General features: G+C 43.0%; 1 protein-coding gene and 1 long non-coding RNA gene across 2 annotated transcripts in view; both read right to left on the bottom strand.

Annotated features, from left to right (window-relative positions):
- Window positions 1-23,876, bottom strand: part of PDE4B (phosphodiesterase 4B) — a 376,836-nt gene that overhangs the window by 48,912 nt on the left and 304,048 nt on the right.
- Window positions 1,596-23,231, bottom strand: LOC116668065. The gene is made up of 3 exons (XR_004325143.1): window positions 22,027-23,231; window positions 16,109-16,112; window positions 1,596-1,606 (listed from the first exon to the last, which is right to left on the bottom strand). It is a non-coding gene; the product is annotated as an uncharacterized LOC116668065 (long non-coding RNA).

Below are 23,876 nucleotides of genomic sequence, written 5' to 3'. Positions count from 1 at the left end.
GGATGGGTTCATTTTATGAAAATTCACTGATTTTATACTTGCAATTTGTGCAGTTTTTCTTTGTCTTCCTCATTTTCTGTGCATGCTTTCAACAGAGAGACCCATCTCGGGAAAGCCCAGTTCATAAAAACAAGAAGCAGGGTTTCTAAAAACATGCTTCCTTTCCTTTCGTTGTACTATAGCAATGGGTATCAACAGGGCTTGAGTAAATCGCACACAGCTGAAAAACCAACACCAGAAAGGATGTTAGTTTTGATATTGCATAGACTGGGATGTTTCTACAAACTCAAAATTCAGTGGAACATGTTGGTGTCTGGCCCAGCTGTTTACAGACCCTAACTCTGCCATTCATTTACTAGCACTGTGATCTTTGACAAGGTAAGTTGCCTGATTGTGTTGCTGTTTCTTTATCCATGAAACAGGAAGACAGCAGAAACTAGCTGTGAGAAGGAAGTGAATTAAGGCATGCCAAGGATTTGGTACAGAGCTTAGCACCTGTCAGGGACATTTTCCTCCACTTCATCCCCCCACAGCCCTCTCTCTGGTCCTGGCCACTTCCCTGAGGGTAGATGACCATTTGCTTTGATAGCTGAGTTGGTGGAGTTTTGCTCTGGTCCTAGGAGGGGTGGGGGGAAACATATGTAAGGTGCCCATGAAATCCTAAAGTGTCCCTTCATCTGCATGACCTCAGATAGGAAGTTGCCTCTTGGTTAGGTTAGAGTTTGTCGGTTTTCTCTTCTAAAATGGAGACCTGTGGCCTGTTATAGCATTCTGCTGTCACCAAATCCTGACTGACACACCAGATCAATGGACCTTCAGCCGTGGAGAACTGGATAAGAAAGCTATTTATTCATTCATTCATTCCACAAAAAAATACATGGAGTGTCTACAACCTGCTAAACCTGCCTCTGGGTGCTGGGGTCACGGTCAGGACAAGATGCGGTCTATCGCACTGAATGATTACACAGGAAACCCCTTTCCCATCTCCAGAATGGTCAGTCTGTGAGGCTGGGTGCCTTATCAGCATCTTCCCCTCCCCTGCTCCCCATCCCAAGCTTATACAATGCCTTCGTGAAAATCGGAAGAATGTGCTCTCTCTTGGCAGACACAGCCCATGGGCAGAAAGCTTGGAAAGTGACGCATGGGCTGAATTTCAGCTGCCCTCACCACCTGGCTGAGTACCTTTGATCAGTACCCAAACTACACAGTGACCTTATGCAAGGGCCCGGCGGCACGTTGGCGTGGGGGCAAGCTAGCATGAAGTGTTCCCCGGCACAGCTGGGAGTGCTCCGTGGAAGCAGGGCACGGCGCGAGGGGCACAGCAAAACCAGCACTTTTAACCTCAAAAGAAAGTAAATCCTTGATGCTGAAAGGAAAGCATCCCAAGACCCTTCCTAGCTGTTAATTTATGAATATCATTAAACAACCAAAATAGCATTAAATAAGCCTCCATAAAATAATAAACAATTTTAATTCAGTAGACTAATTGTTACCTTTAAATAGGTTTTTGCTTTTGTAGATAAAATCTTCTAACATGAAGTCTCCATGGGGAAGAAATATTAAAGGAGTCCTTGATGGGGAAAATTTAAAAACCACTCTTCTGATCCTGAGAAGTGAGAAGTAAATATAAATTGGATTCTTTATGTTCCGTTTATGACTGGCCTTTTCCATAAGCATCTAGCCCTGTGGATGTCCTCACTGCATTCTGCCCGCCCCGTGAAGTTAGCACTCGCATTTCAGTCCTGCCCTCCTGGGTTCCTCCTCAAAGTGCAATAAGTATTTGTTCAAATGCGAACTCACTTCCTACATATGGAAATCAGTCTCTATTTAAAGGTGTGAGGTTGGGGCTAAGAGCCTATTTATTTAGTGGTCTTGGTCCTGATGTTTTCCCCTTACAGTGAGAAATAGCTTTTCTCCTCATTGTAAGCCATTAAGTCTATATTTTCTTTTGATCACTATTTGGTAAATGAAACGTACCTGTGTTAGAGAGCAACATTTCAGGAAGGCTGTTGTTTTAACCTTGAGTGAAACATTCTTAGAACAAGTCCCCGGAACTAGAGAACACTCCTGCACTCTGTAACTCAGCTCTCCCAAAGGCAGTCCCTAAGCCTGATGTGGCCTTTCTCTAGGCAGGACTTTGTTCATGTGTCTTTATAAATATGAGAAACTCTGCAATTGCACATGACAGGGATTTCACTCTGGGTGGATTCACAGAAGAAGAGGTTCACTGCCCTCAAGGGAAATAACAGTGAAAAGTAGGTCATTTCGATGGTGATCTCCTTAGCAAACTCGTCTAAGACTACAAGTTAAAGAAAAAAATAACTCCAGTCACCACTAGCTTTTGTATATACAACTTGACAGTTTACCAAGCACTTCTACTTGCAGATCTCATTTTTTCCTTGAAAAATAAACCTCATGAGATAGAAATTATTATTAGTATTATTATGACATCCATTTTCCGTTATGCATGTAAGAAACCTGAGGCCTGGAGATGTTTAATGATTTGCTCGAAGTCATCTGATGGGAGAGATTGAGAGAAAGAGAAATATGAGAGATGAGAAATGGGGAGTAGGGAGGGAGAGAGGGGAAGGAAGAAAGGGAAGAGAGGGAAAAACCGAAGTTCTCGGATTCTGAATCCCACCATCTTTTCTGCTAAGCCCTGGGGCCTGTTATTAACAAATGGTCCAAGTTTCTCTTTCTTTCACCCAGGCAAGACTTGGACATGCCAAAACTGTCTTTGATGTGCCAGCCCTATTCCCTTTCAATGTCCTCACCCTTGCCAGAACCTTCTCTCCAGAAGGACAATGACTGGCATTGACTTACTAGTGAGAATCCATACTCATCCAGTTAGTGACATGTGCCACCAGTGTGGAAGGGGGCCCGAGGAGCTTCAGTATCCACCTGTGCTGCTGGTGAAGGGCCATGACAGAGGAAGTGATCAGAGACGGCGGTCAGTGGGTGTCCCGTTATTTTTCTAATACATTAAATATCGACAAGGAATATTTATGAAGAGTATGGTTAAAAGCTTGGTCTCTGGAACTAGATTGCCTAGGTTCATATTCTGTGGTCTAACCTTGGAAAGGTTACTTCTCTGTATCTCAGTTTCCTCACCCATGTAATGAGAATAAGAATGGCATGTATAACAATGAGTTGTAGGATTTAATCAATAAATAAGTGTCAGATGCTTAAGACAGTACATGGTGTAAGTACCAGATAAATGTTGTTTGTTGAACATGATACAACACATTTTTATTTCATGAATGGGTTTTTTTGAGTGTCTATTATGTTGTTGGCTCAGCATGAAACTCCAAGGGTACAATGGTTTTACAGGCATAGTTTTTGCTTATTTGAAGCCTATATTCTAGCAGAAAGAGACAAATAATTATACAAAAACTTATTTAATTACAATCGGAAGACGAGCTACCAGGAAATTCAGAGTGCTCTGAGAATTTGTAACAGGGATAACAGAGGACCCAAAAGTTTAAGAAGTGGGAATGTGATGGAGAGCTCGGGGAAGGCCTACCTTGGAAAGTTATGAGATTCGAAGGAATAAAAATGAAAGAGGGAGGAAAGCTTTCTAGGCAGGAAGAACCCCAGGGTGTGCTCCATGAGCTGAGAGCGGTTCACGTGGCAGGAAACACTGAGGAAAAGAGACCGGTGTGAGAAGTTTAGGTCAGGCCACACACAGCCGCGGAAGGCCGTGGAGAGAACCTTGGACTTCATTGTGGAAGCAATTCGAAACTTTTTGGAGCCTAACAAAGGAGTGGCCTAGCCAAATTTGCATTTAAAAAAGATCTTGGAGAATGAACTTGAAGGCAGGAATGGCTAGCTGAATAGTATTTAGAAGCTCAGGATCTAGAGGGAGACAAAAATTTGGTTTCTGGCTCCGTCATTTATTTTACTAGCAATGTGAACTTGGACAAGTTACTTAATTTCTCTAAGTCTTAATTTCCTCATTTCTAAAACTGGGGGATGTGCATCTTTCCCATGGGGTTGTTATGAGAATTAAATGGAATAATCCACATCAAAGTACTTAGCATAATACCCAGCAGCTAGGAAGTATTCATGCCAGTTGCTAGTAGTATTATTATTCATTTTTTTGCCTTAACCTATGCAGGAAATGGCGGTGGCTAGAATTACGTAGTAGGAATGCATATGGAGAGAGGTAAATGGATTTGAGACATTTATGAGTTTAAACTGTATGGCCCACAGGGTGGTAGAATTTGGTTGGTGACCAAAACTCTCAGCTGCCTGAGCTTTTCAGGTCCAGAATGTGATTTGTCAGTGTGCTCTGACATCATTCCATATGTATTAGTCCAACTCACAGGAGTGCAGTGAGAAATCAGACCAGTGAATTAATTTACAGAGAGCAATTGTTCACGGGAAGCTTTCCATGTCACCTGGTCACTACATGTTCCTCGACATGGGAGACCAAATTCTAATCATCAGATTGCTTGGCAAGCATGGAATCAGAGCAGGGGAGTTAGTTTGATGGTTTAAAAGGCTGCTTTCCTCAAGCCTGATACACTGAGCTCCACTATAAGGTTGACTGTAGTTGTCTCTGCTCAAGTGTTTCCAGCCTAAAGTTCCCTTCTTAACTTTGTGCATCTAGCTAACTCTTCCTTTTCTTTTCAGCCTAGAGGCTTCTCCCTACAAAACTTTCAAAGTACTCTGAGGTTGGATTAAGTGCCCTTCCTCTCAGCTCCTACCACCATGTTCAGGCCTTTAAATTTCCAACTGTCTTTATCATCGAAATTCTTTCTCTTGGTTTATTTCAGCCATGACTTCTCGAGCGTATATCTTTTTGGCTGGTCTTTAATGCAGCACAGTGTCTATTATTACCTAGTAGAAGCTCAAAAAATATTGTTTGAACTGCTGACTTTCCCAACATATTGATAGGTGGGATATGTACCACCCACAGGGATGGGGCCTTTGCTACTGAACAGTATTGGAGAAACTCTGTCAGGAATTCTTGTTCTTGGTTCTTTTGTTACTAGTCTCCAAACAAACCACCTTCTTTTTCCGGATTTATTCAATTATGCTGCAATTAATAAGCTCTCTATTCCTTTTGCATTCATATCTCAATTACATTTGTAGGCTGGCTAGTTTTAATATGGGGGATACTCTGCTTCTCAAGGAGACTTCTGCAAAATCACATGCGGAACTTGTTATTTAACTCACAGAATCGCTGTACTCAGGCATCACACTGCAGGTGTCTGTATCCTAAGCAATATTAGAAGTCCAAACAGATTCTGACAGTTGTTGCATGAAAGATACAAGTAAAGTTCTGAGACAACACAGATCTTAAAGACATGGGGGAAGGGGAGATCAGGAGAGATTTGGAGGCCAGGGAAAGAAGAATGGGTGGAGTTTGAGAGATGAGAAAACTGAGGTAAGGTGATGAACAGCACGAGTAAAGGTATGAAATGAAACACATCACACCGTGTTTGGGAGAACAAACGTAATAGTAATAGTCTTATTTGGTTAGAACACTGGGTTTCAGTAAGGCAACAGAGTGGAACAGATTTATAAAAGTAACATGGATCAGATCTTGGAGAGCTTTTTATGCTAGACTAAGGAATCCAACTTTATTTGGCAGGGAATGGGGAGGCATGGAAACTGTTCAACAGAAGAATGGCACACACAAAGTGGTGTATAAATACCTTAATACTGCTTTACAGCTGGGTCATGTTTTGCAGTTATAGACCTCTTTCATATGTACAATCTCTTTTAATCCTCATCATGCCTTGTGAGAGCTGTATTATTGTCACTATTTTATAGAGGAAGAGACCAAAGTTCAGGGAGTTTTAATGTCTCACCCCAAAGCCCATAACTAGTAAACGCAGAACCTAGAAACTTGAGCCTAAGCTTTCTGCCTTAAGTTCAGTGCTCTTGCCATTACCGTGCGGTTTATACGATGAAGTATTGACCTGACAGCAGAAAGTCGGAAGGATGGTAGGATGGGGTAGAGAATAAGCAGTCGATACGTTATTATTATCAGGGATTATTCTCTGCAGGATAAATTAGATGTTAAGATACAACGGTCCCAAACTAGGGTGTTATCAGAGGGGGATGGAAGGGTTATTTATACCTTAGAATTTTCTTTCCTTGTAGAATGAAAGTTGTCAAAGGAATTCCAAGAATCGATGAAGAGCAGTAGCAAAGGCGTGTGCCGTTGGGAATGAACGTGGTAGGTGGAGAGCAGAGGGATAGACGTTTCCCGTCTCTCAGTGTTATTGGCTGAAATCTCTTTCACCCACCCGCCGGTAAGTGCCTCCACCTGGTGCTCTCCTGGGCGATGCTATCATCACAGTGCAGTCACACAGGACTTGGGGCCCTTCACCATGTGAGAATGGCATTGCATTTGACCGCTGACAGCCAAAAGCCTACTACGCGTGGTCTTTTCCAACTGACAAAGCACTTTCAAGTTTGCTCATTTCCTTCTACAAAGCCATGAAAGTTGTCTCCATTTGAGGTCCATCAAAGTAAGGGGACTTGCTTTAGTCTCTGAAATTTCTACATTGTCCAATGTGGTAGTTAGTAATCCAGTGTGGCTGTCGAGCACTTAAAATGTGGTTGGTCTGCTGTGAGATGTGCTGCAGGTGTAACATACACACTGGATTTCACAGATTTTGTACAGAAAAAATCGATGTAAAATATTCCCTTAAAGTTTTATATTTGACATGTTGAAATTATATTTTAGATATACTGAACTGCATTGAGTAAAATACATAATTAAAACGATTTGCACATTTTTTATGTGCTTACTAGAAGACTTTTTAAAAATTTAAAAATATTTTAAAAATTTAAAATTATCTAGGGTTTTGCATTATATGCCAGTTGGACAGCACTCTTCTAGACCATGAAGCTATTGCCAGGCTGTATTGTGTTATATCTGAAGTCCATGACTATCTCTGCTTAATTAAATCATTGTCCTCCTGCCGGCATCCTTAGAAACATCTAAGCCGTCCAGGGCTGTGTCTGAAATGAGAGAGGTGGGGATTTAGGGAGTGCAGAGGTGGTGGAGGTGAGAGGCAGGAATATTGCAGGAGACCCACAGGCTCTCAGGGTGATTTATGGGGTCCTGGATGATTTAATAAGAACCACTGATGAAACTGATACAACATTGCAAACTAACTATACTTCAATAAAAAATATGTATATTAAAAAAAAAACAAAACTGGATGTGAATGAAGGCCCAGAATGGATAGAACCAAGTGACTCCTTTGAGGGTGGGGTTTTGTGTGTGTGTGTGTGTGTGTGTGTGTATGCACCCACATACACGTGTGGTAGGAAGGTTAACTGTTTTTTGCAGCCTTGTTTGCATGTAGACATGTACTTGCTTCATGGGACAGATTCAGGAGTCTGACTAGCATGCAAATATAAAATTAGGCCCCAAGGTTCATGGCAACCCAACTTGCCCCAGCAGCAGACAAGAACTGTTGGAGAAGCTGAGACAGAAGCCTCCACTGCCTGTGTCTCAGCTAGCTGGCTTTCCTTTGGCCAACTTCTCCCGCTTTAGCAGTACTTCCGTTCCTGCCCTAATTTCCCCTGGTTTGTAAACCACGTCACTGAACTGAACTCAGCCCCAGACTTTAGGAAAACAAAATTCTGTATTTCAGCAATGGTTTTCTTGGCATTTCTACCTCTGAAGAATTTTACTTGATTCCGATTTTTCCCCTTCACCTTTGAAAGATCGCAGCTATCAGTTGTGCTTACCCCTTCCCTATTTCTCCCTTTCTAATGTAGTGTCTAATGCAGTATAATGCAGTGTCTGTTAAATGTGATTAAAGAGTTCAGTGTTTGGTTTAAACCAATATTTACCAGGGAAATCCCGCCAACATAAATGTGCAGGCGAGGTAGAAAATGTTGGCTTAAATCAATCTCCCCCTGAACACACACATACAAACAAGGACTGTAAATGTTTTGCATGTCACTTGACATTTCTGGCCTCTTTTTGCCAGTTTCACACGTGTATCAGTTTAACACAGATTCTGAATAGTCTTAAAACGGATAATCTAGAGAACAGATTCCAATAGTAATTTTTCAAGCTGTTTTCTTATGAGCTGAGGTTTGTGGTTGTTTGTTTTTGTTCTGCTTTGGTGATTCTTCCAGCATTTATCACACAATGTCATGTAATTTAGTTTAAAAGGTTTCCTTGTTATGAGAATTAGTATTATTCAAAATAGCAAACAAGGGAATCTTGATCTTTTAAAAAGTAGATTATACTACAAAATTAATTTGCAGAAGCATACAACAGGCGTCTTGAGATTAAGTCAGTCTTGTTGCGTGATTGCTTTAATTTAGCAGACATTTACTGAATTGAATTTACTGAATGAATGAAATACTGCTACACTGTGAATGAATTTCACATAGTTGTATTTTGGATTCGAAATTATTTTTCTGAAACTGAATAGCCCAGGCAGCCAACAGACAGAAGGCCCCAGCTGGCACCTGGCAGCCACAGCTTCTGGAGAACTGGAGAGGGTGGAGAATGAGTGAGTTTCACGTGGCCAAGCTCAAGACCAAGCCCGCAATAAAACTTTAAACTGCAGTTCCCATACCGCACTTCCTCTTAGGTAGTGGGGGCTGGGTCTGAGACGAGGAAGAGGGAATAACCCATCTACAAAAGGGGCCACTGAAATTGTGAATGGCAAGCCCTGCACAGTGCCTGGTAGACAGCAAGCAATTAATAAATACTTGCCTTGTAAATAAGTAAAATGAAATGCCATAACCTACTATAACTTATGGGTTCAGTGTGGATGGTTCAGATCAAGATTTAGGGGTGAAGACATGGAAGCAACCTAAATGTCCATTGACAGATGACTGGATAAAGAAGTTGTGGTATATGCACAAACACACACACACAGAGGAATATTACTTAGCCACAAAAAGAACAAAATAATGCCATTTGCAGCAACACATCATTGCTGTCCTCAAGGAATGTGTAATCTGAAGTAGGGCAGGAACTCATAGGCACAGACTGCAGACAGCAAGGGTGCCCTGTGGGCCGTGCGTTGGATCATCTGAGAAGGACTGGGAGGAGCAAAGGCATGTCTGTGCTTTGAACAGAACAGCTGCTTGATAGATGTTTGGGGAAATGCACCAAACTTAATTGAATTAAAAACCAAATAAAGGTAATCGTAGATGGAAAGGCATGGAATCCAAAACGAAATGCAAAGCAGTGGGAAGATAAGTCTTACTGAACAGAGAGTGTTGAAGAAAAAATTTAGAGAGCCAGAGTGGGGCCAGATTGTGAAGTGCAGGCGTCTGGACTTGAAGTAGGAGCACTAAGGAGCTACTGGAGGTCCTTGAAGAGGGGAGAGGCATGAGGAAAGAGGGCATTTAGGACAACTAGGCCAACAGCAATACGTAAGATGGCTCTCAGTGGGAAGTAGCTTGAGTTAGGGATCCCGGAAGACTCAACTGTAGGGATCTAAGCTGTAAACAATGCAGGCTTGGGTGTGTGGGGGGGGATAGCTCAGTGGTAGAGCACATGCTTAGCATGCATGAGGTCCTGAGTTCAATCCCCAGTATCTCCTTTAAAAAAATTTTAAAAATAAATAGACCTAATTACCTCCTCTCCCAAACAAACAAACAAATGAATAAACAAAGCTTAAAAAATAAAAATAAATTAAAAAAGAAAACAATAGAGGCTAGAATAGATGATGACAACAGGATGGAAGAATTAAGTACTCAGTAATGTCTGAAAGGAAAAAAATACACCAATTCATAATACGGCAAAAAAAAAAAAACCCCAAAACACACCATTCTTCACAAGAGGTGAGGAAGGTGTCCAAAATTGTCACCACGGTTTCCAGCCTTGGAGTGGGACATAAAAGCAGAATCACTGACAGATGCGAGGGAGCTGGGGGGAAACAATAATTTGGACTGCCTTGAGTTTGGTGTGATTCCCACATGGCTACAAGGACTTGGGGTGGGTGTCTAGTAAGTGGACAGAGCTCCAGGCACGGATTGCTGCCAAGGATTAGGAGCTGTGGATTGTGAGCACACACTGCCTGGCCATGACTCTCCGGGGCATGTGTCTGTCTTCTAACTGGTTCCTGGAGAAAGGTCAATAACAAATACAAGATTCCCCCAGATTATCTCACCAACTCCTTGCTTGCCTCCATTTCTTCCTCCTTCATCTCCTCTGTCCCCAGTTGCCCCACAGTCAAATCAGAGGTATGAGTGATGCTGTGTCTTGGGTGATTTCCATCTCTGCAGGGCACAAGTCCAATGCAGGAGATTTCTCTCTCAGTATCTGCAAGGAACCAGGCCAAATCCTCCACGGAGAGGACCATTAAAGCTGGAAGAGACCCAAGAGACCGACCATCTTTAAACCAATTCCTGGGTTCATAGGAGATGAGACAGGCCAAGAGAAGGGAACTGACGTCTCAAAGAACACACAGCCATTCCCTCAGTGTTTTGAATTTTTATAGAACCTGTTGTTGCCACTTCATCACCCTGTTGTGCCTCCTCTCTGATTGGCAACATTTAAAGTACCGTTCAATTAAACTAATAATTATGGATACGTAATAGGTGTCAGTCCCTATACCAGACACAGAGAATACCAGAAGGATAAATAGAGAAATTACTGCCACTGTAAGGTGCTTACAGTCCAGAAAGACTGTTTGAGAATAGGAGCAATTGCTTTTCTTTGGGTAGGAGCAGTAGGGAAGGCTTCCTGGAGGAAGTTATGCCTTGGCAGGGTTTTAAAGGATGAATAGGAGCTTGCCTGGTAGGAAATAGGAAAAGAAGGTAAATGCCTTCTAAGCAAAGGGAACAGCAGTATCAAAGTAAAGAAATGATACACTACAGTGCTTAGAGCTACTATAAGGTTCAGTAGTTTTATGGCAATTGAGGGTGGAGGAGGAACAGCAGGAAAAGCAGGTAGAACACTGTTAGGAATTTTTAAAAATACATATGGTGGGATAGGGGAGTGAAAAGCATGAAGAACACACACACAAGGTCCCTGAGTGATATTCTATAGCGGTATAGTTAGAATCAGAGATACATGGAGTGTTATGGAGCAAAGGTCAGTAAACTTTTTTTTAAAAGGGGCCAGATAGGAATCATTTCAGGCTTGTGAGCCACATAGTCTGAGTTGTAAATATTCAACTCTGCCATTTAACCATGAAAACAGCCATAGACAATACAGAAACAAATGCATGTGACTGTGTTCCAAGGAAACTTCATTTGCAAAAAACAAGTGTCTGGCCCAGGGGCCATATTTGCCAGTCACTACGACAGAGACCTCCTGAGATCCTGAGGTCACTCTCAACACCTGTGGTAGACAGAACCATGTCCTCCCAAAGATGTCTACACCCCAATCCTTGCAACCTATAAACATATTATGTTACGTGGCAAAGGAGAGTTAAGGTCGTAGATGGGAGTAAGGTTGCTAACGAGCTCACCTGAAAATAAAAATATATTATTTTAGGTGATCTGAGGAGTCCAATGTATAAGAGTCCTTAAGTGTGGAAGAGGAAGGCAGCTGAGTCAGTGTCCCAGTGACAGAATGTGAGAAACATTCAAGTGGCCATTGCTGGCTTTGAATATGGAAGAGTGTGGAAGCCAAGGAATGCAGGCAGCCCGGACAAGCTGGAAAAGGCCAGCAAACAGATTTTCCCCTAGAGACTCCAGAAAGGAACACAGCCTTGCCAAAGCCTTGATTTGTGCTGTTTTAAACCACAAAGGTTGTGTAATTTCTTACAACGGCCATAGATAACTAATACAATGCACCTGTGAGCCGGGCTGGCTGAACACCGTGGAGAAGCCGGAGCCGCCAGAGTTAAGAATGCACCTTTGACATCCGTTGAAATGCCTCATTTAAACGAAAAGGGGAGGTTAAAGAAGTCTGGATTTGGATGTGGGGTAATTAGGCAATGCTTCAAATAGTGTCTAGAATGAGGAGTTGCTGGTACACTGAATGGGCTTTTTTGGATCCCTGATGGAGTATGAGGCATTGCAACCAAATTACCCTTGGTGTGTGTTTCTCAGGGGCTCCCAGACGCACACACTTGGGGATTTAGACCGAAGGAAAGAGAACTGGTGTGTGTGAGGGTGGAGGTGGAAGTCCCAGAGCAGGCCCCGGGTGCAGACTCCGCGTGGAGAAGTGGGCTGTCGGAAATCAGCCCCTGACTTTCTTGTCCGCCCGCAGCCGGCCACCCTCTGCCCCTGCTGTGTGCCGCTGTGCCATTTACGTCACAGGGAATACAGTTTGCTGCTCTGAAATGTGTGTTATGAGGAAAATGAGAACATGATGCTGGTGGCATTTGACAAAGGAGGCAGCATTCCAAAGACGAACGTGGGCAGGCCTGGCATGCATGTGGCCGATCGGGGTCATTTCAGAGACAGCCGCCGCTGGGCGCTCACTGGGGCAGGTCGACTGAGGTCAGGGGCCTCTTCCCAAGAGTGCTCTCACACTACCTGCCACGGCCTGGGGGCGGAGGCCGTGGGTTCCCACCCGCCTTCCACACTGTAAACATCCTGAAAGCAAAGACTTCCTCACCGCAGCTAACACAGGGCCTTCCACTGCAGAGACAGGCGCCACTGCCCAGTGGCTAAGTCCTGATTAGTAAAATCAAGGAGACGGCGAGGGCAGATCCTGTCATCACAATAACAATTCTCACAATAAATCTTCAAAACATCCTCACATTCATTGTCTCAAATTATCCTCCTAAGGGTGCTGTGAAGGGAGTATTAGCAAGCCCATTTTGCTCATGAGGAGAATGAGTTTCACACACAAGGAGTGACGAGATTAACACCCCACAGCCCACAGGTGGAAGAGCTGTCTGTGCCTGATCCCAGGTCTTCGGCAGCTTAGATTGAAGCTCAGGTGCACCTCCCAACCATGCCTCCTTCCCTTACCTTCTCTTTCTCCCTCCCTTCTGGAAACACTGAGTATCTGTTATGTACCAGACAACACTGTCCAAGGTCCCAAGGATACAAGGTTAACCGAGAAGGTTCCAGACCTGGAGAAGATCATAGTTTAGCAGGAAAAGCAGATGAGTCAACATGCAAATTGTGATACAACCTAAGACTGAGACATTTATAAGACTGTGCTGTGCACTGCACTATGAACGTTTAACATCTTATGAGGTAGGTATTATCTTCCCCACGTTACAGGTAAGGAAACGTAGGTTTAGACTCATTAAGTATCTTCTAAGTTGCAGCCAGGATTCTCATTCACTCTTGACGCCTGGTCTCACAGTCTTAGCCACTTACGGTGCTATGCCATCATAGGCGCTAGCACAAAGCTCTACACCGGGGCAGTGAAGAGCAGGGGAAGATGGACTGACCATCCGGCGGAATTAGGGAAGGAAGCTTTCCCTGGAAAGCGGACATGTGCATATACTGCAGCACAGAGGCACGAACCACGTCATTTAAAGATGATCTTTAAGTTTGATCCCTGATTCTGAAAACTGTACATGAGAAGAGGGTATCTCAGAAAACTGATACCATTTTAAAATGTTTTTCTGAGCAACTATTAGGTGCAAAGCATTGCCCAGGGGATTTCACGGGGAATCAGGTTCATGTCCAATTCTTTTTTTTTTTTTTTTTTTTTTTGCTATTTCAAGGGCTTTTTAGTGGCAGATGACACTACACTTACAGATAAGGAAATATTGGCAAAGGAGGGTTAAATAATTTGTTAATAGATTAGAACCCAGTAGGTCAATTGCACTGAAAAGCAGATTTTTCTCTTAGTCTAGAATGCTAGTGAAAACTCACATTACCTTTCTATGTTACAATGGCTACTTTTGGTTAACATGTTTTCACTAAAATAACTTGAAATCCTGAGTTTTACTCTACTTCTCCCTCCAAAGTTGACCAGGAGTTAAGGTTTGTCATTTCTTCCTTTGTGAAGTCTCTTACATTTATCCTTTCCTTCAATACCCCAAGTTTAACATCTTACCTCCCCTCATACTGTTCTACCTGAATCTCTCTCAGCAATGTCCTAACTCCAACATCCTGTGTTCACACTGAGAGAGTGGAGGTGAAGCTACTTTCTAAGGGTGGTGTTGGGTGGAAGAAAAACTTTCGGACTGGGAGCTGGGAGATTAGGGTTCGAGTCTCAGGTACATCACCAGCTCACCCCAGCAAGCAGCTCAGCCTCCCAGCGTGTTTCTGCAGCTTTCAAATCCATGTTGGAGCAGATGAGGTCTAGGGCCTCTATTAGCTCTGATGCTCTATTACCCTGACTCATTAAGGGAGTGCAGGAAAAGAGCTTCCCTGGGGCAGCGGGGTGGGAAGGGAGAGAGCAGTTCAACTCGTCAGAAGCCCTCCCACATGAGGTGCCCTAGGCACCCAAATCCTGCAGCTGCCCAACAGCCGTGGTACAACCTGCCAGGCTCCTGGGTCTGTTATCTGATCTCAGCCTTGCAAGGGTTCCCCTAAGTAATGAAACCACCAAGGCAGGTACTCCAAGAGATGAGTGTTTTTCAAATGCCTTGCACATCAACAGCACTAGGTGGCTGCATGAACTATGATTATTGCTGTTGTTACAGAATTACAGTAATTGACACAGTTTACTGGGGGTTTTCCATGCACAAGGTGCCGTGAGGGGTGCTTTACGGACAATTATCTGCTCCTCTTGACAAGCGTAAGCAGTGCTACCATCTCTACGCTGGAGATGGTTAAATCTGTGTCTGGAGAAGGTTAAATAACTTGCCTGAAGCCACACGGCCACTAGTCCATGGCAGAGCCTGTACCCCTGCCCACGATGTCTGACCCCAAAGGCACGGCTCCCCGCCCTCCCACCCACCCCGGCTCAGCTTCGCTGCAATCTGTGATGCTTCCAATCCGGGTGGCCCTCCTTCACTTTGACCTGCAGTGAGCAAGTGAAAAGGACGCGGAGTGGCCGGGACGAATCACACCGTATTCTTACCTTACGGTTGGCAAAGTGCTTTCTTAATCCATCATCTGATCCTCCTGGCAGCCAGAGAGCGAGATGGAGTATTAATCTCTATTTTATATAAGAGGAAACTGAGTCTCAAGGGAAGCTGAGTAACCTGGAGGTTTCCTAAATCCTCTTGGCATGCTAATCACGTACTCATCTCAATTTCTGACCACTCTGGGACGTGACTTTTCGGAACATTATGTCATGTGTCTTAAAGGGTATCCAGTTATTTATATTTGCATTGCAGCATGGTTAACATAGGGCCTTCCCGGAGAGATATTACCAAATGGCAGCTGGTGTTTCCTTCAATCTTCTTCTAGGACTAAGTCCACGTCATTTCCAAATAACTAAGAATAGTTCAGTGAACCCTGAAGTTCCAAGCCCTCATAATAATAGTTTTCTTCTTACAAAATGTCAGTGCATTCATTGAACCCCATCCTCTTTACTGCGTTGACAGTGTCTATGTAAATGGCAGAGAATATTCTGAACCTTCTTTTCTGATTATAAGGCTGGATGTAGTGCTATAGAGTGGATCACGAAGAACTTTCTTATAAATTTTCTACAAACTGTATCTAAATGCAGTTTGAACATAGCTTTGTATAAATCAGAAACATATCTATCAAGTCTTCCTAACTTTCTCCCCATAGAAAGCATACAGAAAAGAAATGTAAGTAACCTTTTGTTTGTCTGTCTTGCATAATTGGACTCTCTTACCACTAAAGAAGGCGGTACGATTTGCAAGGTTGTGTGGTGATGAATCTCATAAACGTAATGTTGAGCAAAAGAAATCAAATATTCAAAAGCACATACAAATGTGATTCAATTGATATTAAAGTCCAAAAGAGGCAAAAACGAATCTCTGATGGTCGATGTCAGGATAGTGGTCGCCTTGGAGGGTTCGTGACTGGGAGAGGACCTGCGAGGGACTCCCATGGGGCTGGTAAAGATCCATTTCTTGGCCTGGGTCCTAGTGACATGGGTGTGTTCATTTTATAAAAAGTCACTGACTTCCACACTTGTGTTTGTATTCTTTTCTCTCTGCGTGTTTACTTCAATAAAACAACATTTCTGGAAACTAGTAAGTTAACTCTCTAACTTCTTGAGCCGTGATATCTCCAACTACACCTTGATTCTTCTGTCACTTTAGTTTCCCTTCGGAGCTTCTCACTAGGAAGTGTTCCACCTCTAATTCTGCAGTTCCTCAACTGACCTCAACCTTCTTATCCAACAATTTCCCCCCCCCACGGCTAATGGAGGGCAGAGCCAGAGTGGTTTGAAAAAGAAAAGGTTCTGCCATTTACAGTTGTGTGTCCTTGAGCAGGTTGCTTGTTCAGTGTGACTTTGAGGATCTCTGCCTGAAAAACTGGGGTAATAATGGTAATAGTCATAAGGTTATGATCACTTGCCATGAAGATTAAATGAAATAATGTGTACAAATGCCCTCAGAAAGCCTGGCATAAAGGTACTCTTCAAAACCTGACCTGTGTCCGTAACCCCACCCAGTCTGCCTGGCTCTATACCTAACATGAATCTCATGGACAATAATATGTAAAACAACAATATTCACCACTACCTGGGTATTCCTGGGAACCCCCACTGTCCATATTTTCTCTTCTGCTGCCATAGAAAAGCATCAACACTCAGTTAATGACACCTACACTAACCTCAGCACGGCTCTAAGTGCAGTTTAACATCTTCCCACTGATTCCTCATAGTTGTTATATGAAAACATTCCCACTGTTCACAAATTCCCATTCCCCTGTCTAGCCCCTCACTTTTACCAAAGAGCCATTTTTCTACTTCACTGTTAAGATGAAGGTCAATCTGAATTCCATCAACCCCACCCCTTCTGCACCTTAGCAGACTTCCTTATCTCCACTTACCTGTCCATTTTCCTGTCCCATTTTGTTTTGTTTTTCTCTCCTTCATCTCTAGCCTTTTTTTTTTTTCCAGGATCTTGCTAATTTCAGTGACACCTTCACTCACTTACACCTGTAACTCTTTCATTCTCCATGACCTTCACTGCTTCCACCCACACACTCATTTGTGTTTCTCCATCCTACAACAACCTAGAAGCTTTTCTTTGGTCTTGCTTCAACAATATCCTATGTTTCTTCTCTTATCGCCACCTTCTAGAGAAATAATCTTAAATTCTATTTCCACTTCCTCACCCACTCACCAACCTTCAACGTTTGTAATCTTGCTTCTGCTCTCTCCATTCAATGGCAACCACTTTTCCTCTCTCTTTCTTCCAAGTCCCAGTAGCCTCTTAGTGTGAAATTTAGTGGGTGCTTCTTAGGATCCATTGACATCTGTCACACTGCACATCGGAGCAACTCCAGTCTCTCCTTTGGCAATTTCATTTACTTCCTCGTCTTTCATTTTGATAGCTCCCAAATCATTGGCCCTGATCTGTTACTGAAGTGCCACATCTGCATTTCCAACTGACTAATGCATCTCACCATGTCATTATTCCACTTCTACAAACTCATCATAAGACAGATCATCTTATGGGATACATACCATTCAGCACATCCGATTTCCCAAACTGGCTGTTCCACTAACCTGCAGAGTGATCACAGGCAAGTCACTTACTCTCACTGGATATTCTGTGTGAAACCAAGGGATTGGGCATAATCATAATGAATGTATAGCTCTGAAATTCTATAATGCTATGTTTAAAAAGATAAAGCCATTATCTTCTTCCCACCTACAATCTGCCCTTTTCCCTGACTTTCAGACTTCTCCTAATGGTACCACCATTCCTGTAGTTATCTCAACTTAAAATCTCAGCTTCATCTTCCATGCCTCTTTTTTGTTTTTTTCTCAGTTTCTACAGCTCACCAGTTGGCAGGCTCTGTGAGTTCTACCTCAAAAATATCGACTGCATCCAGTTCCATCTTTCCCTTTGTCTCACTCTAAGCTATAGTCAAGCCCTCATTTAACTAAACCAGGACTTTTGCAGTCATTTGCTCACCAGTCCCCATGTTTCATATCACCAGAAGTCTGATTTCCTTCATATATGTGGCTCTTATTACATTAAGTGCCAACTCAAAAATCTTTAATGACTCCCATGACTCTTCTAATGCCTTTATCTGGTGTCCAGAGTTCTTTGTAACCCAGGTCTAACACCACATACTCTTCTCCTTGACTAATTCTCAGCTGCAAACACAGAGATGGATTTGTTCCCAAAATAAGTCCTGTTACTTTCCCCACTCTCTCCTAGTCAGTGCTGTTTCTCTGCCTGGATGATGCTCTTGGTAACCTGTTACTGAAATCTTTGCCATCAATCAAGGCCCAAGTCAGATGATTACTTCTCCTTGAAGGCTTCCTTGATTCCCATGGCTGGAAGCCATTTCTCCTTGCTCAGAATACCAGTGCCATCATGTTCCTCTGCAGTGACCTTTTATCATGTTCTTAGCTGATTTAAAATGACGTATATATACTCATTTTTTTCCTATTTTCCGGAGGGCAGAGTTCATGTCCTCTTTGTAGCCAGATCAGTATTTCTATTGCAGGCTTGCAATACAAGAGGGATAAAAGAATGAATTAAGTACTTAATATTGTACAAAAAAAAAAAGAGAAAGGCACGGGGATCATGCCCTTAAGGAGCTGTAGGGGAGATGAATTACTATCCAACAAGACAATTAGGAAACACTGTAAGATTCTCTAACATACCAACACCAAGTTGAATTGCTTCTGCTTTAGGTTCAGATTTTGTTCCAGCTCAGCTCCAAGTAAGTGGATAGGATCAGACACAAATCACCTTGGGTTACTTTTTCTTATGAGTGACATGTAGAGTTGTCCAATTTAGCCAAACCCCCCCCCCAAAACAAACACACAAACCACCCCCCCCAAACTCAAGCAAATAAAACAAAGACAAGCAGACATCCAGTTAAATTTGAATTTCAGATAAATAGTTTTTTTTCAGTTCTTATAATTAGTCCTTATAATAAAAAATTCTGTGTTATTTATCTGAAATTCAAGTTTAACTGGGCATCCTGTATTTTATTTAGCAACCCTAAATGAAGGAACTGTTCCTAATCATCACTCAGGCTATTGATGTCAACATTCTGCATTCAACAGCATTTTCAGAGAAAGGAAAGATAAAACTATGCTCTTCCCTCGACCTGTAATTCTTTTCCCCGCACTCAGCTTTTAGCTCAGTTACAGACTCCAGACAACCCCTTTGACTCTCCTAACTCAAGTAGCACCTTCTTAACCTTCCAGCTCCCCTCTCTGGTCACTCCTGACCCCATTAGCTTGTTTCCTTTTCATTATCTGAAATCATCTTCTTCACTCTTTTGGGCACGTGCTTACTGTCTGTCTCTCTCTGTCACTAGAACGTAGTCTTCAGAGGGAAGGGTCTTTACTATCTTGTTCACCACTGTATCCCCAGCATGTAGAACAATCCTAGCAGGCACAGGCACCCCTTTAAAAGCCAAAAATATAGTAGGTGCTAAAAGTGAATTTTTTTGGCCAGTGAGGGCTAAGAGGATCCAAAATAGGAAAGCTGAGGATGCGCTAATGTGGTCAGGGAAGGCTTCTTGGAGGAAGTGGGATTTTAATAATGCCATAGAGCTGTGGTTTGGGGGCTGGGGGGTGTGAATTGCCTGAAGAAACTTAGGAACATTTTCAAGCGATACAAGTCCCTGCCCTCCCCCTCCTCCTCACTGGGCCTATCAGAATTTGGGATGATTGGTAAGCACTATGTTTAATATCAAAAGGCTCTCCCAGATGATTCTGACATAACCCCGCCACCCCATGTGAGAACATCTACCAGAAAGGATGGATAGGATTTGGCTAAGCAGAAAGCATTAAGAATGACATTTTCAGCCCAAAACAATGTGAATTGAGCACAAAGAGAAGAAAAAGAGCATAAACTATCGGATAGCATGAAGGTACCACTCAGGTTAGAATCGAATTAGGGAATCTGTGCTTCAGCTTGCGGGCAATGGAGAACAAAAGAAGGATTTTCAGAAAGAAATAAAATTGTAAAAGTGGGACTTGCTAGCTGTAATTTGTACCTGGGTCAGGAAACTCCGGTGAACCAAACACAGGCCACTGACTATTTTTGTAAATAAAGTTTTATTGGAACACAGCCAGGCCCATCTGTTTACAGCATTGCCTAGGACTGCTTCTGCTGAAAGTTCAGCATAATACCTGTAACACTGATCCTTTGTCAGGCTCCACCTGTCCTTTTAGGTTCTGCCATTGCAGAAATCCTGGCCTCACTGTCAAGACTGGACTAATTCATTTTATGTGATGAGTACATTTATGCATTTATTATTTCCTAAATATCTTGAAAGGATTCTGGCTACACAGGTACTAGGTTAAGTGCTGGGTTCTATATCTATGTGCCTTATAGTCCCAGCAAGCTCAGCAAATACCGTATTTATCGTATTCTACCTCTACGTGGTTCTGATGGCATATATCAGTGGTATTGTAGGGTCTTCTAACCTGGCATAAAACAGGAAGATGCAGTTATAAATAATCACATAGCAAGTTCAAGTCTCTTCCCAGAAACTGATATCTGACAGTTAGAGGATTGTTATGAAGCTTGGTTCCCAGCAACAGTACCAGACACATGAGCAGGCAGGGTGTCATGGCTAAGTTTTCCAGTAACTCCAAAAATACCCACCTCTTGCCCCACATAATTACACAAACATCAGCCTCCATCCTTATCACACTTCTAATCCTGTCCAAACTCTAAGTCTTCTGGGAATAACCTAATATTTTAGGCAAATGGCTAGGAGTTTGATTTCCTAAGAGCCTCCTTCTGGAAATGGTACTATTTTAGATGGCTTTAAAAGAGCTTTCCATCTCCTCCTGCTTTGGAGGGTAATGTGGAGGCAAAATTTTGGTTACAGGAGATTATGCAGCATTTATTCAAAAAGTATTTATCCAGACAGTCTGTCATGCTCCGTGCTGGGGTTATAGTGGAGCAATAGTAACCAGTAGTGAATGCCTTGTCAATAACTAGTCTTAGTGCCTAGATAGTTATATTCCAATATACTAATTTAAATTAGAGTGGTTAAGGATAAAGTGGTGGTGATCACTGGGTACTATGCAAGGTTATAGAATGGTCACCTAATAAAGCTTCGGGGACTTCCTGGAGGAAGTGGTGTCTAACTGATAAACTGAAGAAGCTACATATATAAGAAAGAGGCAGGGAGAGAAATCAAAAAAAAGAGAGAAGTTCTGAAGGCCCAGAAAGAGCAGAATACTGGAGCCCTGTGTCAACACTATATTATAAACACTTGCTGATTATCTGAACGTTACGGTAGATTCTAATCACTCTCTGGTATGTTGCATAAGGAAGCAAGGGCTTTGGTTTTTATTCAACTTTTTATATTGCCACTATTTTTTTTTTTGGCAGGGCGGAACTCTGGCCATCACTTCACCTTTTAGAATATCAATTTTCTCATTTGTCAAATGGAGCTAAGTCCTGCCCTCGAAGGACTCTGCAGGAATCCAATGACACAGTGTGTGGGAAAGCACTCTGCAATCTCTACAATGCAAAGGATTATTATTCTAATTCCTGCCACCACCCAGGCCACTCCCTGTTTCCACCCACCATTGCCCATCCAGATTTGCTCAGCAAGTGCAAGCTAATTTTAATGTCATCTGCTGCCAATAAATCAAATATGGTGATCAACAGCCAAAAGACCAGATTTTAGATTCTCCCAGGCTACACAACACCAGAGCCCATGCTGCAGTAAGAGGTAACAGTAAGACGACCATCAGAGAAATATGCCAAGCTGGGCAATCTGTATGTAATTCCTTATGTTTTTCTTGCTCATTTGACAAATGTGGAAACCAGTGGGGAAGAGTCCCATGAATGTCGCCCATTTAGAGCGATGCTAAGAGCATCTGGTTTGTGGACGAACTGTGCATTTCCATCCTCTCCTGCTTCAAAAGCCAAGGGGTCCCTTCTGCTTCAGGAACTTCTCGAGTCCTCCAGAAACCATTGCAGGGACAGGGAATTGCAATCTGGAAGCAGTTTAGCTTTCCCTGTTTTCACCCAGTGAAGCTGTGTCCTAATCTCTCCCTGCTTCTGGGCTTACTGTAACTGCATATTCCAAACCTCTACGGTTTGGGGGGCTAATGGCCACCTCCCAGACAAAGTTAATCAGTTGGATGAGCATTACGCTCCCAGCTTTAGAGTGAGCTCTCTCTCGAGTTATAAATGCCCAGTGAACTTGTTACTTGTATTCCTCCCATTACAGTCATTCCTTAGGAGAAGTTCAGCAGCGATCCCTGTAAGAGAAAGGTCTTTGTAACTCACAAGGGTGGAAAACCAAACCTGTCATTTGGGGAAGGAACTCATTTATGCCCATGGAGAGGAAAGGCAATGGAATACATCCATGACCTAGTTTTAAGTTGCATTTAAAATGAACTTTAACATTTCACTTCATTATTATTCTTGTTTTGTTTTTGTCTTTTTTTTTTCATTGTTATTATTCTATCATGAGGTCACACTTATGTGTTTGCAAAAATTTCTTTCTCTATAATCTCTCCCGTGACTTTGAAAAATGTGGGCAGGCAATCTGGTGTAGTTCAAAAAAAAACAAAAGAGTACTGTCTTAGTGGCAAAATGATCTGAGATCCAGCCCCAGCTCTATCCCTCCCTCATATTGAGGGTCCTAGCAGGTCACTAAACTTCTCGGGGCCGCAGCTGCCTCCTCTGTGAAACAGACGTGTTAGGAGTCCTTTTTTCCTTCAGGATCAACTGGACCGAGAATGACAGCCGCAAGAAAAATGTGGAAGTGACTTGAAGATCACAATCTCCGACTCAGTCTCCCACAGCCCGAACATTTTCAGGGCTGGGAGTGCAGCAGGAATTACTGTTGGTCCAGTGAAGAAGCTCCAGGATGGGCTCTTAAAGTATTGGGGGAAAATATGCTGAAATTATTAAAAATTACCAGTTGACAAAAATCTGCTTCTCTGATGTTAGGAGTCTGGTTTACGTTGCAGCCACGTGAGGCCTAGAGGGAGCCTGTACTGCGGCCCATTCATGACCAGGTTCCTTCTGAGTGTTTCAGAGCACCACACCCCGTGCACACACAGGCACGCATACACACACATGCACACACACATCCATACTGTCTTCTACTAGGGAGGAAATGGAGTCCCTTTCACGTATTAATAGATTGATCTTCAAAGCTCACCCATTTAAACATTACCAATCAATAATATGATGTTTAAGTGAGAAATCCCAATAAACAAGTTGAGAAGACTAGCGAACAGGCCATTCATGCAGAACACCTTTGGACACTGTAACTAGAGCTGTGCGTGACCCATGGTGATCATCCAGTCCTCCCAGGGTCGAGAGATGGCCCTGACATAGAATCATCTTCCTAATGGAACTCAGACGCTCTGGAAATCACAAACAAACAGATGGGCAAAGGCCTTGAGGGCAAGGTCTGTGTCTTCATTCACCTTTGTAGTCACAGCTACTCACACAGGGTCGGCATCCAGTAAGTATGTGGTGAACGTATCAGTAAATGAGTGACTGGAGAAGGGAAAGAGTTCTGGACTGGAAGTCAGATGTGGATTCCAGTCCACACTCTATCATCAGCTGTGTGAGCAGAGGGAAGTCATTCCAAAACTCTGTCCCTCACATGTGAGGTGAGAAGTTTGGATAAATCAGCAGCCCACGATCAATGAAGCGCAGCAAACTGGCTGATCTCTCCTGTGTGGGCGTGAGGTGAGTCTAGCCAAAACTGACGTTCCAGGCAGCAGCCAGGAATGCAGTCTGAGTGCCGACCAGGTGCCCAGAACTGAACTGGTAACAGTCCTTTCCATGATCAGTATCTCAGGAAGTCTTGCGAAGAGGGGAGCTGAAATGACCAGAAAATGAATGTATTCGAGAAAGATACTGGCTTCAGCCAGTCGCTCTGCTGGTTGCAGGATGAGCTATCAACTCTGAGAATGCAAAAGGGCTCTTCAAAGTCTTCTCGCATGGCTGAGG

This window comes from Camelus ferus, chromosome 13 (assembly GCF_009834535.1).
Source record: "Camelus ferus isolate YT-003-E chromosome 13, BCGSAC_Cfer_1.0, whole genome shotgun sequence".
Classification (NCBI taxonomy): domain Eukaryota; kingdom Metazoa; phylum Chordata; class Mammalia; order Artiodactyla; family Camelidae; genus Camelus; species Camelus ferus.
The sequence above is the reverse complement of the archived record's forward strand: the minus strand, read 5'-3'. Positions and strand labels throughout refer to the sequence as shown.